The sequence below is a fragment of the Protopterus annectens genome, chromosome 7.part0 (genome assembly GCF_019279795.1).
Source record: "Protopterus annectens isolate FY-2018-M chromosome 7.part0, PAN1.0, whole genome shotgun sequence".
Lineage (NCBI taxonomy): Eukaryota > Metazoa > Chordata > Ceratodontiformes > Protopteridae > Protopterus > Protopterus annectens.
In genome coordinates, this window is record NC_056739.1 from 1,442,917,012 (window position 1) to 1,442,929,389 (window position 12,378).

A 12,378-nucleotide genomic window follows, 5' to 3' on the forward strand; every position below is an offset into this window, starting at 1 on the left:
TGAAATTATTTAGGACATTAGTCTTTTGCATGCTATAGTGAGCTACAGGTCAGTGCTCTTGGGACATGTGCTGGCATGTTGTATTTTGTGTCCTGTGGAAATGTATTTCTAATAGGTTTAGTAATTGCAATTTTTTTATTGGCCACCTTACTGGAATATGAAACTGTTTTATGCTGCTGGACATCTGCATTTTGGCATTTAAAGTTCCAGCTTTCATTGGCTATTATTATCCACCGAAAGAAAGATTGCCGTCATTGCTTTGTGCTGACAGTGGTTCTAGTTATTACTGCTTGATTTAATGAACAGCCGTTTGATTCATTAGCAGGCAACTCATTTAACTGCTTAGTTCTTGTGTTCATAGGTGCTATGCTAGCTACCCCTGTTGGTCATTTTAAGCCCAGCCAATTTCCCTTGGTGAGACTCAAATTCTGCAGACTTCATTCCTGTCAGAAATTTCATTTTCAGGCAAACCCAAACTTTCTACGTTTAGAGCTATATTTGGGAGTTGTCCTTGTTTTTGGGCCTTTGTCCCACTCTTATTGATGGCTTTGTTTGGATTCTGTGCTAAGAGTTTCAGAGGTATGGCACTAAAAGGTTGTGAGGTATGGTAAAAAATGTGGGTGAGGGGGAAGAGCCTTGGTGGGCTGTTCTTCTGAAGGGTTCAGTTAACTCTGAACCTTTCATCTCCAAAACAGAGAGCATCAGACATTGTAACATGGTAAGAATGAGGCATGAGGTAGAACACAGAATATTAATGGTGTATTAGCAATGTTAACTAGGAGGGGTCACAGGAGGGATAAAGTGTGCTTTTTCCTTGTACTCTTTTGTGTAGATATATAAAGAAAAAAGACTGTTAATGAATTAATATGATCAAGTTGGATGTACCATGCATGTCACTAAGGGATTCCAGATGTGTGCTGTTTGAAGTTTTCGGACTTGGCTGCTGACCGGAGGTGGCAGAATGGATGTATTTATTTTGTAATTTAGGTGGACCAGTTTATGGCTTCTCTCCCATTATTTCTTTGAGAAGCTGACAGGAAGGCAAGCTTTGCAGGAGAGCACAGTAGGCTCTCTCTCTAACACTGCTCTTAAAGTTGGGGATTGCTTGCATCAGAAGTAGGAGGGACAGGCAGTTTATGGGCAGTGTGGGTTTGCAGTTTTATGGGTGTTGGAGGTCGGGTAATGTTACGCGGTGTTAGGTTAGATTAGATAAACCTCTCCTTTAACATGGATGCCGTCACAGGCTCAGTAATCTGCTGTATTGGCAGAGGTAGGGAAAGGTTTAAACGTTTGTTGCCTTGACTGTTTCTCCTTCCATTGCCAAGATGAGAAATGTTGCCTCTATATTTTGGAACAAATGGGTAAAAGGGAGAATCTTTACTAATGCATTTCAAAGGATTTATAATTGTCTTTCTCTTTGCAGATGATGGTGCTGTAGTGGGTGTCTCAGCTGCTGTAGTGCTATGCATTGAGGTTGCAGATGGTGGAGGCAGATTGTTGCAGGGAATGTCCTGGTCAGGAGAGTGGTGTGCAATGATGTCACACAGGAGGAGTTAAAAGGGAGCAACAGAAGTGGATTTCAAAGGTAATGGATTCTGCAGGGGCAGAAGTTCTGGTTGCTAGAGTGGAGCACAAGAAGGTTACAGGTAATTTGATTTCACTGAAAGCTCATTAAGGCACATCGATATTGGTGCAGTTTGTGGTAGTGTGGGGCAAGTGAGAAGGACTTATGTTGTGACAGGGTGAAGTAGGATTGGAGATTGTTTAAGGGGAATCTGGGGCTTTCATAAGTGGGTTGAAGTCACAGCATTCATGAGATCACAGGAAGTTACTTGGCTAAGGGCTTTAGGGTCCATATAAGTTAGTCAAGTTCAACCTTTACTTCCACATGCAGGACCTGTTTTTGCTTAAGAGAGATGTGGGGGAACCCTTGGGGTGTTTTTATGGTTACCTATTCAGTTGTTCAAATGGTTTTTGGTTATGCAGTAGTTAGAAGGTTTAAGCAAGGCATTGTTTAGGCTTGCTGCAGGAGTTTGGGGTACCTGTTATAGGGGAGGTTTATGGCATAGTATTGCCAGATTGATGCAACTTGTGCTGCAACAGCCTATGAAAAGGATTTGGGGTGATTTAGTTATTTGGTTGGCTTGAGAAAGAAATCAGGCAGTTCCGATGGTCAAGGTAGAGTTAGCTGCAAGTCATGTACTTGCATTCAGTTTTGGATTGTTTGAATAGGACTAAGGTGGTCTTCTGTTGATTTAGAGGGAGATTGCAAGATGTGGTACAATCTGTCCTTCCAGCATGTTTTACTAGTTGGTCAGGAGGATGTAGCTGCAAGTATGTCACTTGCATGGATGACAAGGTTAAGTGAATTAATTTGGTTTGGTTTGAAGGGTCGGGGTAGGTTGAGAGGGAGGATTGACAGACTTTGACTATTGTCAAGATTGGTTTTGTTGTGGCGATTGGTGTTGGGATATGGAGTTCATGGGGGTTACATTTTCTATGGTATTTATGTTATGGCTGTATTTATATATTTTGAGAGTCAGCAAAGGCTAGGATGATCATTACATTCTACTCTCATACTGGATAGTTGGAGTGATTGCAGGATTGCTCTTGGACTTTACTATATAGGGCTGCTGTTAGGATGATGGTAGGCACTTGCTCTTGCATGGTTTCACGTGACATTTGAGTTTAAATGTTTGGTGTTGCGTAGGGCAGGTAATGTGCCAGGGCTCATTGCAATGTTAACATTGGTAGTTGGACTGAGTGAGAAGTTAGTAATATACAGAAGTTATTTGAAGATATGGTTATTATTTTACTATTGGAAAGAGATCATTTATTTATTTAACTATTAGACAAGTGGCAGGTATCTGTGCTTATATGACAGGAATTTTGGGGTTGCCGATAGGGATCCAGTTAGGTTTAGAAAAGATGGGTACACCAAATGATGTTTGGCTGAACCACTCCTCCCTTTTGTATGGGTAGTTAGGTTGTTCAAATTCTGGTAGGGAAGATGGAGAACAGCCTGATCAGGCTGGTGGGCAGAGAAGGGGGAAAGGCTTGCACTCTTCTGCTCTCCTTCTGATTCTGGAGGTTCATTTAAATGAGTTTGGAAAAGAAAGTGAGCAGTTGGAGGCTGCTTGATAAATAAATAAGCAAGCGGAGGTAAGGATGCTGCTTAGGAGGTAAGGAGGTATAATTCAATAAATGGTATATGAAGTGAGTTGTTGGACGCTGCTTCATAAGTAAAGTAAGTGTGTGGAGGTAGGGACTGTGCTTACTGGGTCAGGATGAGTGAGGTCATGCTGTCCTGATTAAAATTGCATGGATGTTTATGCTGTGATTAAAATTAAGATTAATAAAGGTTGTCAAATATCATTCAGTGTGATGTGTTTATTGAAGGGGACTAGGACAAATGAGGTTTGGTAACAAACCAACTTGTTCAGGGACATCTTCAGAAGGGGGTTAGATAAATATATTAATGAGAGGTAAGAGGGTAGGGGGATGAAAGGGTTAAATGGGAAGGAGGGATAATTGGGAGGAAATGAAGTAAGGGTTGGGAGGGATTTAAAGGGTTTAAGCAAGTGTAGCTGGGTGAGGAATCACATTTTGGCGTGAACTTGCTACCCCACCCTCCCATTTTTTGGTGGGTTGGTGGGGACTGTGGTTATTTTATCAGTCCGGCTAGAGCGGAGAAGAGGGACAAACTTGCCCTCTTCTGTTCCCCCTCTGGTGTTGGAGGTTCATTTCAATGTATTGGGAAAGAAAGTGAGCAGCTGGAGGCTTTTTGACAAATTAGCAAGTGGAGGTAAGGATGGTGCTTATTGGTTTGGATGTTTAATTCAATAAGTGTTAAATATAAGCGAGTGGAGCTAAGAATGCTGCTTATTTGGTTGGGGTGTAATTCAATAAATGGTATATGAAGTGAGTTGGACGCTGCTTCATTAAGTAAATGAGTGGAGATATGGATGCTGCTTACTGGGTCAGGATGAGTGAGGTCACGCTGTCCTGATTAAAATTACATGGTTGTTTATGCTGTGATTAAAATTAGCTATACTATGTTCAGTTGTAATTAATAAATATTGGTTATTAAAGCTATGATGTGATAGTGTTCAATCTCGCCGTTTGTTCTTACACATGGGTTCGGAGCCGATCCTCGGCTCCATGCCGGCCTCTTGCAAGCTCTGCATCGAGAAGAAGCTCGAGACAATCTAATACCCACAATCCCCCTCTGCCTTTACCTCAGATCTAGTTTGCCGCTGCTGCATTCGCATCGTTGGGAGCTAGCTCGAGAGTCTAAACAGCTAAGATATAACTTTTTGTTATATTTTATTAGATTTTCTAATTCTGTTTGATGTTTCAGTATTATACTGTATGATTGTGCTGTGGTCTGGTTGATTTCTTGGTACCGTTAATTAGTTTTATCGGTTACATTTCTTTCGGGGCCTACAACCCTTCATAAATTTAACCCTATTTGACTTTATACCGGATTTGACAATTTTTTATCGGATTTGACAAACTTTCACGGATTTGACTGCATTACTGAACTTGTCTTTTACTCCCATAATGTCTGATAAGGTGAAGTCAGGTTTCAAGCGTTGTCAGTGTGGACAGAAAATGTCAGTCACTGACAACCATAGTTCCTGCGTCTACTGCCTTGGCCCTCTCCACTTGCAAGAGGACTGTTCCATCTGTCACTCTTTTAGTGGGAGGGTCATGACAGATAGTCGCAGGAAACTATGGACAGAGGTCTATTGAAACCTTCTTTTCAGGAGGCTCTGGATGCTTCTGACCAGGCATCAAAAGTCCTCTAAGGAATCGAAGACTTGAGCCCAAGTCATCGGCTCCGAGCTCTTCAGCAAAGGTTAGATCACCGGTTCCACAGACTTCGGGCAGTGTTCAACTGGTATGGTTCCTGAGCCTCGAGTCTTGGAACCGGTGATGGGCTCCCTCCTTGACCTTATTGAGGTCGGCTCCGTCTTCGGTTCCTTCGACCCGTTCTTCCTCCAAACTTTCTGATATCGATGTGGATCGCGTGGTGCAGAAGTTATTGGAGCATTCGGCCCTGTCCAAACTTATTTCGGTTTCCACCCAGTTGGTGTCGAAACTTGAAGGCCTCCAGTATCTCCATCCATTCCTCCTCCGAGACCGATTCAGTCCTTGGAGCCGGAAGAGGCTGATCTACTGATTGTGGAGCCCTCGGGTCCAGAACCGTCCTTTTCTCGGTCTGTTCCTCTCACCTCGACTCCGTCGGACCCGATACGGGAGTCTCGGAGCCAACGGTCTGTCCTTGGTTCCGGGGCCGAGAGTCGAACCGACGTTTCGGTTCCGACTCTCCCCCTCGGGGCCTCGGCGCGGATCGATTTGGCTCCGTCCTCGGGGTCGATGCCTTGATGCCCGTGTCGGGGATTCTTCCATTTCTTGAACCGGGAGACTCTTCGATGCGGGACCCGGGAGCGTTCGACCTGATGAGGAAGGTGTTGTCTACCCAGACAACCACATCAGTGGAAGCAACCTCTCCTCCCCATAAAGGGCTGTTATCCTCATCTGCACCCACGGCCACATCCAAGCGTTGGGCACCAGTGTCTCAGCCACCTGGAGGGTGCCCCCTCTTCCTCGAGGCTTCTTGGATGCTCCCACGAAGAAGTCCCTAGGAAAAGATTGTGTAAGAGGAGACACTTGGATTCTCCACAGGAATCCTTAACATCTGATACTGACTTAGATGAGTCAGAGGGGTCCCCTAAGTCACCTTCGGAAGATGTCTCTTTTTCGGACATATTGGAGATCCTGAAACAGAGAGGTGACTGGCAGTCCCTTCCCCCCTCTGAGGATGAGTCAGTTCTGCTGAAGGCATTTGGTGCTCGCCCTTCTTCCTCCTGGGTCACTCCGCCCTTCGAACTAATGGAACTAATTGCTCGAAGGGCGTGGGAGGCTCCTGACACAGTGGAACCAGTTCCAAGGAAACCTAATAAATACATCACGGCACCTCAGGACAAGTCCTACCTAACAAAAGGAGTTCCAGTAGGCGCTATGGTGGTGGCAGCAGCCACGAAAAGGAGATGTCGGAGTCTTCTCGCCTGTCCATCCTCCTAATAAAGATTCTAGGATGATGGATAGATCTGGAAGCGCATTTTTAGTTCAGCGGCTTTTTCCATGCGATCCCTGAACTATTTGACCCATTTTACACGTCTACAGAGGGATCTAGTCAAAGAGTTGGAGATACCCTCCAGGGTACTACGGATGCAGCTGTCTCAGAGAAAGTGACAGCGCAACTAAATACCCTTACATCGATTGTTAACTCGTCCATGAGGCTGATTTCCTACGCCGAAGGTTCGAGTAGGGCAGCAACTTCAGCGATTGCTCTTCGCAGACAATCCTGGATGTGCTTATGCTCCTTGCGGAAGCCTTCAAGTCTTCCTTTACTAACGCCTCTTTTAGCCGGTGCCACTCTTTTTGGCCCCAAGGTAAAGGAGACCCTTACCCGGTGTGAACAGGAGGGAAAGACTCTGTCTGCTGTCGGAGTCCATTTTCTACCCCAACCAGACCATGCCCCAAAGGGCAGCGTGGTGGAAAAATGTGGTTCGAAAACCCCAAGGATCTTTCCCAGGCACACAGGGAGCGCCCCTCTAGAGGCAGAGGAGGGGTAGAGGTGGAAGACGCAGCCCTGGCGGCAGAGAATCCGCAACATCAAGGTGACAGGGAGACACTCCCTGGTAAACCTTTCCAGCACTCCTGAGAGGAGGCCTGACTGTCCTGCTCTGGAGGCAGTCGGGGGTCGCTTAGTTTTATACCCTCAGGCCTGGCAAAATTTAACTACAGACAAGTGGGTAAAAAGCGTGGTTACCAGAGGTTACAACATACCCTTTCTATCTCATCCCATTCCAAAGAAAAGACTCCCAGATGTACCGCCCCATCTGCGAGAGCCAGCAGCCATAGAAATTTCAAGGCTGCTAGAAAAAAGAGTCATCCAACCAGTCCCAGCGGACCAGCAAGGATTCGGGACTTACTCAAGGTTCTTTTTAGTTCCAAAGAAAACAGGGGACTGGAGGCCCATTCTGGACCTAAGCTACCTCAATACCTTCATCAGGAAAGAAAAATTCCGAATGGTCACGCTTCAATCGATCCTTCCATTCTTACAGAAGGACGACTGGATGTGCTCAATAGATCTAGAAGATGCATACTACCACATCAAAATGGCCAGGGCATCCAGAGATCATCTGCGCTTCGCTGGGGGCCAGTCACTTTCAATTTCGAGCCCTCCCCTTTGGTCTGACCTCAGCCCCCAGGGTCTTCACCAAATGCATGGCAGTGGTAGCGTCTCACTTGAGACGCCAAGGATTCCAGGTGTTTCCGTATCTGGACGACTGGCTCCTTTCTGCCACCACCCAGCGTCAACTATTACAGGCCAGAGACTTTGTTTCAATGTCATATGGGGCCTTGTTTTGGCCTGGATGGCTTTGTTTGGACTTCAAGTTCTTCCTAATTGCCACCAGTTTTTTTCCCCCGAGGCATCAATTGTTGGGGCCCTTTTTCAATATATAAGGAGCCTTACCGTGTGAACAGAAATGGGGATGTCTGCATGTCAAAGGAGTTGCGAATTTTCTTTCACCTGCAAATGAAAACCAGTTCTTCCCCAAAGGGGGGGGGGGGGGGGGTGGGGGGGGGGGGGGGGGGGGGGACTGTTTTTCATTAAATGTGTTGCCTCTTTCAAATCTTTCGCAGGATTAAGCATGGTGCTGTAGTGGGTGTCTCAGCTGCTGTAGTGCTATGCATTGAGGTTGCAGATGGTGGAGGCAGATTGTTGCAGGGAATGTCCTGGTCAGGAGAGTGGTGTGCAATGATGTCACACAGGAGGAGTTAAAAGGGAGCAACAGAAGTGGATTTCAAAGGTAATGGATTCTGCAGGCAGAAGTTCTGGTTGCTAGAGTGGAGCACAAGAAGGTTACAGGTAATTTGATTTCACTGAAAGCTCATTAAGGCACATCGATATTGGTGCAGTTTGTGGTAGTGTGGGGCAAGTGAGAAGGACTTATGTTGTGACAGGGTGAAGTAGGATTGGAGATTGTTTAAGGGGAATCTGGGGCTTTCATAAGTGGGTTGAAGTCACAGCATTCATGAGATCACAGGAAGTTACTTGGCTAAGGGCTTTAGGGTCCATATAAGTTAGTCAAGTTCAACCTTTACTTCCACATGCAGGACCTGTTTTTGCTTAAGAGAGATGTGGGGGAACCCTTGGGGTGTTTTTATGGTTACCTATTCAGTTGTTCAAATGGTTTTTGGTTATGCAGTAGTTAGAAGGTTTAAGCAAGGCATTGTTTAGGCTTGCTGCAGGAGTTTGGGGTACCTGTTATAGAGGAGGTTTATGGCATAGTATTGCCAGATTGATGCAACTTGTGCTGCAACAGCCTATGAAAAGGATTTGGGGTGATTTAGTTATTTGGTCGGCTTGAGAAAGAAATCAGGCAGTTCCGATGGTCAAGGTAGAGTTAGCTGCAAGTCATGTACTTACATTCAGTTTTGGATTGTTTGAATAGGACTAAGGTGGTCTTCTGTTGATTTAGAGGGAGATTGCAAGATGTGGTACAATCTGTCCTTTCAGCATGTTTTACTAGTTGGTCAGGAGGATGTAGCTGCAAGTATGTCACTTGCATGGATGACAAGGTTAAGTGAATTAATTTGGTTAGTGATCATTGGTTTGAAGGGTTGGGGTAGGTTGAGAGGGAGGATTGACAGACTTTGACTATTGTCAAGATTGGTTTTGTTGTGGGGATTGGTGTTGGGATATGGAGTTCATGGGGGTTACATTTTCTATGGTATTTATGTTATGGCTGTATTTATATATTTTGAGAGTCAGCAAAGGCTAGGATGATCATTACATTCTACTCTCATACTGGATAGTTGGAGTGATTGCAGGATTGCTCTTGGACTTTACTATATAGGGCTGCTGTTAGGATGATGGTAGGCACTTGCTCTTGCATGGTTTCACGTGACATTTGAGTTTAAATTTTTGGTGTTGCGTAGGGCAGGTAATGTGCCAGGGCTCATTGCAATGTTAACATTGGTAGTTGGACTGAGTGAGAAGTTAGTAATATACAGAAGTTATTTGAAGATATGGTTATTATTTTACTATTGGAAAGAGATCATTTATTTATTTAACTATTAGACAAGTGGCAGGTATCTGTGCTTATATGACAGGAATTTTGAAGGGTTGCGATAGGGATCCAGTTAGGTTTAGAAAAGATGGGTACACCAAATGATGTTTGGCTGAACCACTCCTCCCTTTTGTATGGGTGGTTAGGTTGTTCAAATTCTGGTAGGAAGATGGAGAACACCCTCTTCAGGCTGGTGGGCAGAGAAGGGCGAAAGGCTTGCACTCTACTGCTCTCCTTCTGTTTCTGGAGGTTCATTTTTATGAGTTTGAAAAGAAAGTGAGCAGTTGGAGGCTGCTTGATAAATAAATAAGCAAGCTGGAGGTAAGGATGCTGCTTAGGAGGTAAGGAGGTATAATTCAATAAATGGTATATGAAGTGAGTTGTTGGACGCTGCTTCATAAGTAAAGTAAGTGTGTGGAGGTAGGGACTGTGCTTACTGGGTCAGGATGAGTGAGGTCATGCTGTCCTGATTAAAATTGCATGGATGTTTATGCTGTGATTAAAATTAAGATTAATAAAGGTTGTCAAATATCATTCAGTGTGATGTGTTTATTGAAGGGGACTAGGACAAATGAGGTTTGGTAACAAACCAACTTGTTCAGGGACATCTTCAGAAGGGGGTTAGATAAATATATTAATGAGAGGTAAGAGGGTAGGGGGATGAAAGAGTTAAATGGGAAGGAGGGATAATTGGGAGGAAATGAAGTAAGGGTTGGGAGGGATTTAAAGGGTTTAAGCAAGTGTAGCTGGGTGAGGAATCACATTTTGGCGTGAACTTGCTACCCCACCCTCCCATTTTTTGGTGGGTTGGTGGGGACTGTGGTTATTTTATCAGTCCGGCTAGAGCGGAGAAGAGGGACAGACTTGCCCTCTTCTGTTCCCCCTCTGGTGTTGGAGGTTCATTTCAATGTATTGGGAAAGAAAGTGAGCAGCTGGAGGCTTTTTGATAAATTAGCAAGTGGAGGTAAGGATGGTGCTTATTGGTTTGGATGTTTAATTCAATAAGTGTTAAATATAAGCGAGTGGAGCTAAGAATGCTGCTTATTTGGTTGGGGTGTAATTCAATAAATGGTATATGAAGTGAGTTGGACGCTGCTTCATTAAGTAAATGAGTGGAGATATGGATGCTGCTTACTGGGTCAGGATGAGTGAGGTCACGCTGTCCTGATTAAAATTACATGGTTGTTTATGCTGTGATTAAAATTAGCTATACTATGTTCAGTTGTAATTAATAAATATTGGTTATTAAAGCTATGTTATGGAAATTTAATAAAGGTCATCAAATGTCATTCGGTGTGATGTGTTTATTGAAGGGGACTGGGAGACTTTCAAACTATTTAAAGGATTAAACAATTCAACTGAAATAACAGCTATACTAAGGGAAGGAATTAAGTGGATTGTCAATCAGAATAGGAAGACAATGACTGTCTAATACAATGGAGATACAGCAGGAGACAGACATTTGTTAAGTGGGCAAAAAACAGATGTATGTGAAAACACACTGGATGTTGAATTAAGGAAAAGATTAGTAATACAGGAAACGTTGGGCCATCAAACCAGATTAAAGTAATATGTATTAGGACATGTGCAGTGGAAATAAAACAAAAGGGATATAAACCATCAAAAGTTATTAGGAGGGTTAACAAAGCATCTTTCCTCTGAAAAGTAAGAGGGCTTTTAAAGGATTCGAGACAGAATTAATAAGATTAGTAGTGGCAGTTTTTCACATATACTGCTTGTAAAAGGTCACAGTCCAAAATGCCAGCATGTATACACACTGCAATAGAAAAAGGATAAATCCTTCCATACAGCAATCATAATTTAAGAAAGGTCATAGAAAACAGGTACATCAAGGACAGTAAAAGTAATTTTTAAGGGAAGAGAAATCATATTCATGAGATGCAGGAAATATTCTACAGCATTGGCTGTAACATTGCAAAATAAGCTATTAAATGAATCATAGTTAAGTCAGTGATGGTACTGAATACCTATAACCCTTACCTATGATGAAAATGAAGTGGAATCATATAATTGGCTAATAAACAAAGGGTATGTGCAAGACCATGATTATAAGATCATGTGAAAGACAGGTAAGGAAAGAAAACAAAAGCTTCTGCTCTGAAATAACTAAAATTCTAAAATAAGCTGTTAGCCACATACAAGAAGAAATAAACTGCATACAGTCAGAATACATACCTGTTTCTATGTTCAATAAAGCACTCAGAAGATGAGTCTAGCTAAAAAGCATCCCCTGTCTAACTTCCTGTTCTGCAAACCTTTTTAGTGGAACTTGTATGGCATAGGGATGGTATTATAGATAGCTAAGTCACTAGAGAAATTCAGATTTAATGTGTAAAGTGTAATACTGCTTCAAGAAGTCATCTTGATATATACCGTTCTCTGCTGAGGTGAGCATACTTAAGAAAGGACCATTAATTAATAGCTCTGTCCATTTTTGTGTGATTTTTGTACACAATAGTTGTGTCTAGAGGATCAAAAGGTAGGGATGTACTAAGTAAACTGGACAGTAAGCAGAAGGGATGCTACAGATGGTCAAGCTGCCATCCATAAGCAAGTCTGTTTTATAATGAGTTTTATCTTAGTCAAGTTATTAGCTGTTAAATTATGTACCAGATACAAATGCCTCTGCTAACAGGAAACCTTTAAAACAAATATACTCAGAGAAGATTTAAACTAAAAATGAAAAATGATAGTATAAAATTGTTCAACTAGCAAAACATGGTAGTATAAAATTGTTCAAATAGCAGAGTGTCAAGTCTGTTATCCTTATACAGTGCACTGCTACACTAATTATATGCACAGACTCAAGCTATGCTTGGATTCTGCCCAACAGTACTGTTTCAGTCTATTTAAAGCTACTATGTCTGTCAACACACACATTGACAAAAACAGATTAAAACAAAATACTTTTGAATTAGTGATTTGGTCTGTTTTTTTAATTTACAAATGATAAGTAACTTTGTTTCATTTGTATTTGTTGTATCCCCTTCAGTAGTTTTTCATCTGTGTCAGCTCTAATAGGTATCCAAGTTATTATTTGAACTATGCCACCTTTATAGCACTCAACATTTTTCCCTCTGTGACAATGGAGCTGACTAATAAGAATTCATAACACTTTTCAAAGAAATACAGAATTGCAAGTAAATAAGTAAAACATATGCGCAAACCTTTGAAATGCACATTGCATGTATCATACAATTGATATTTA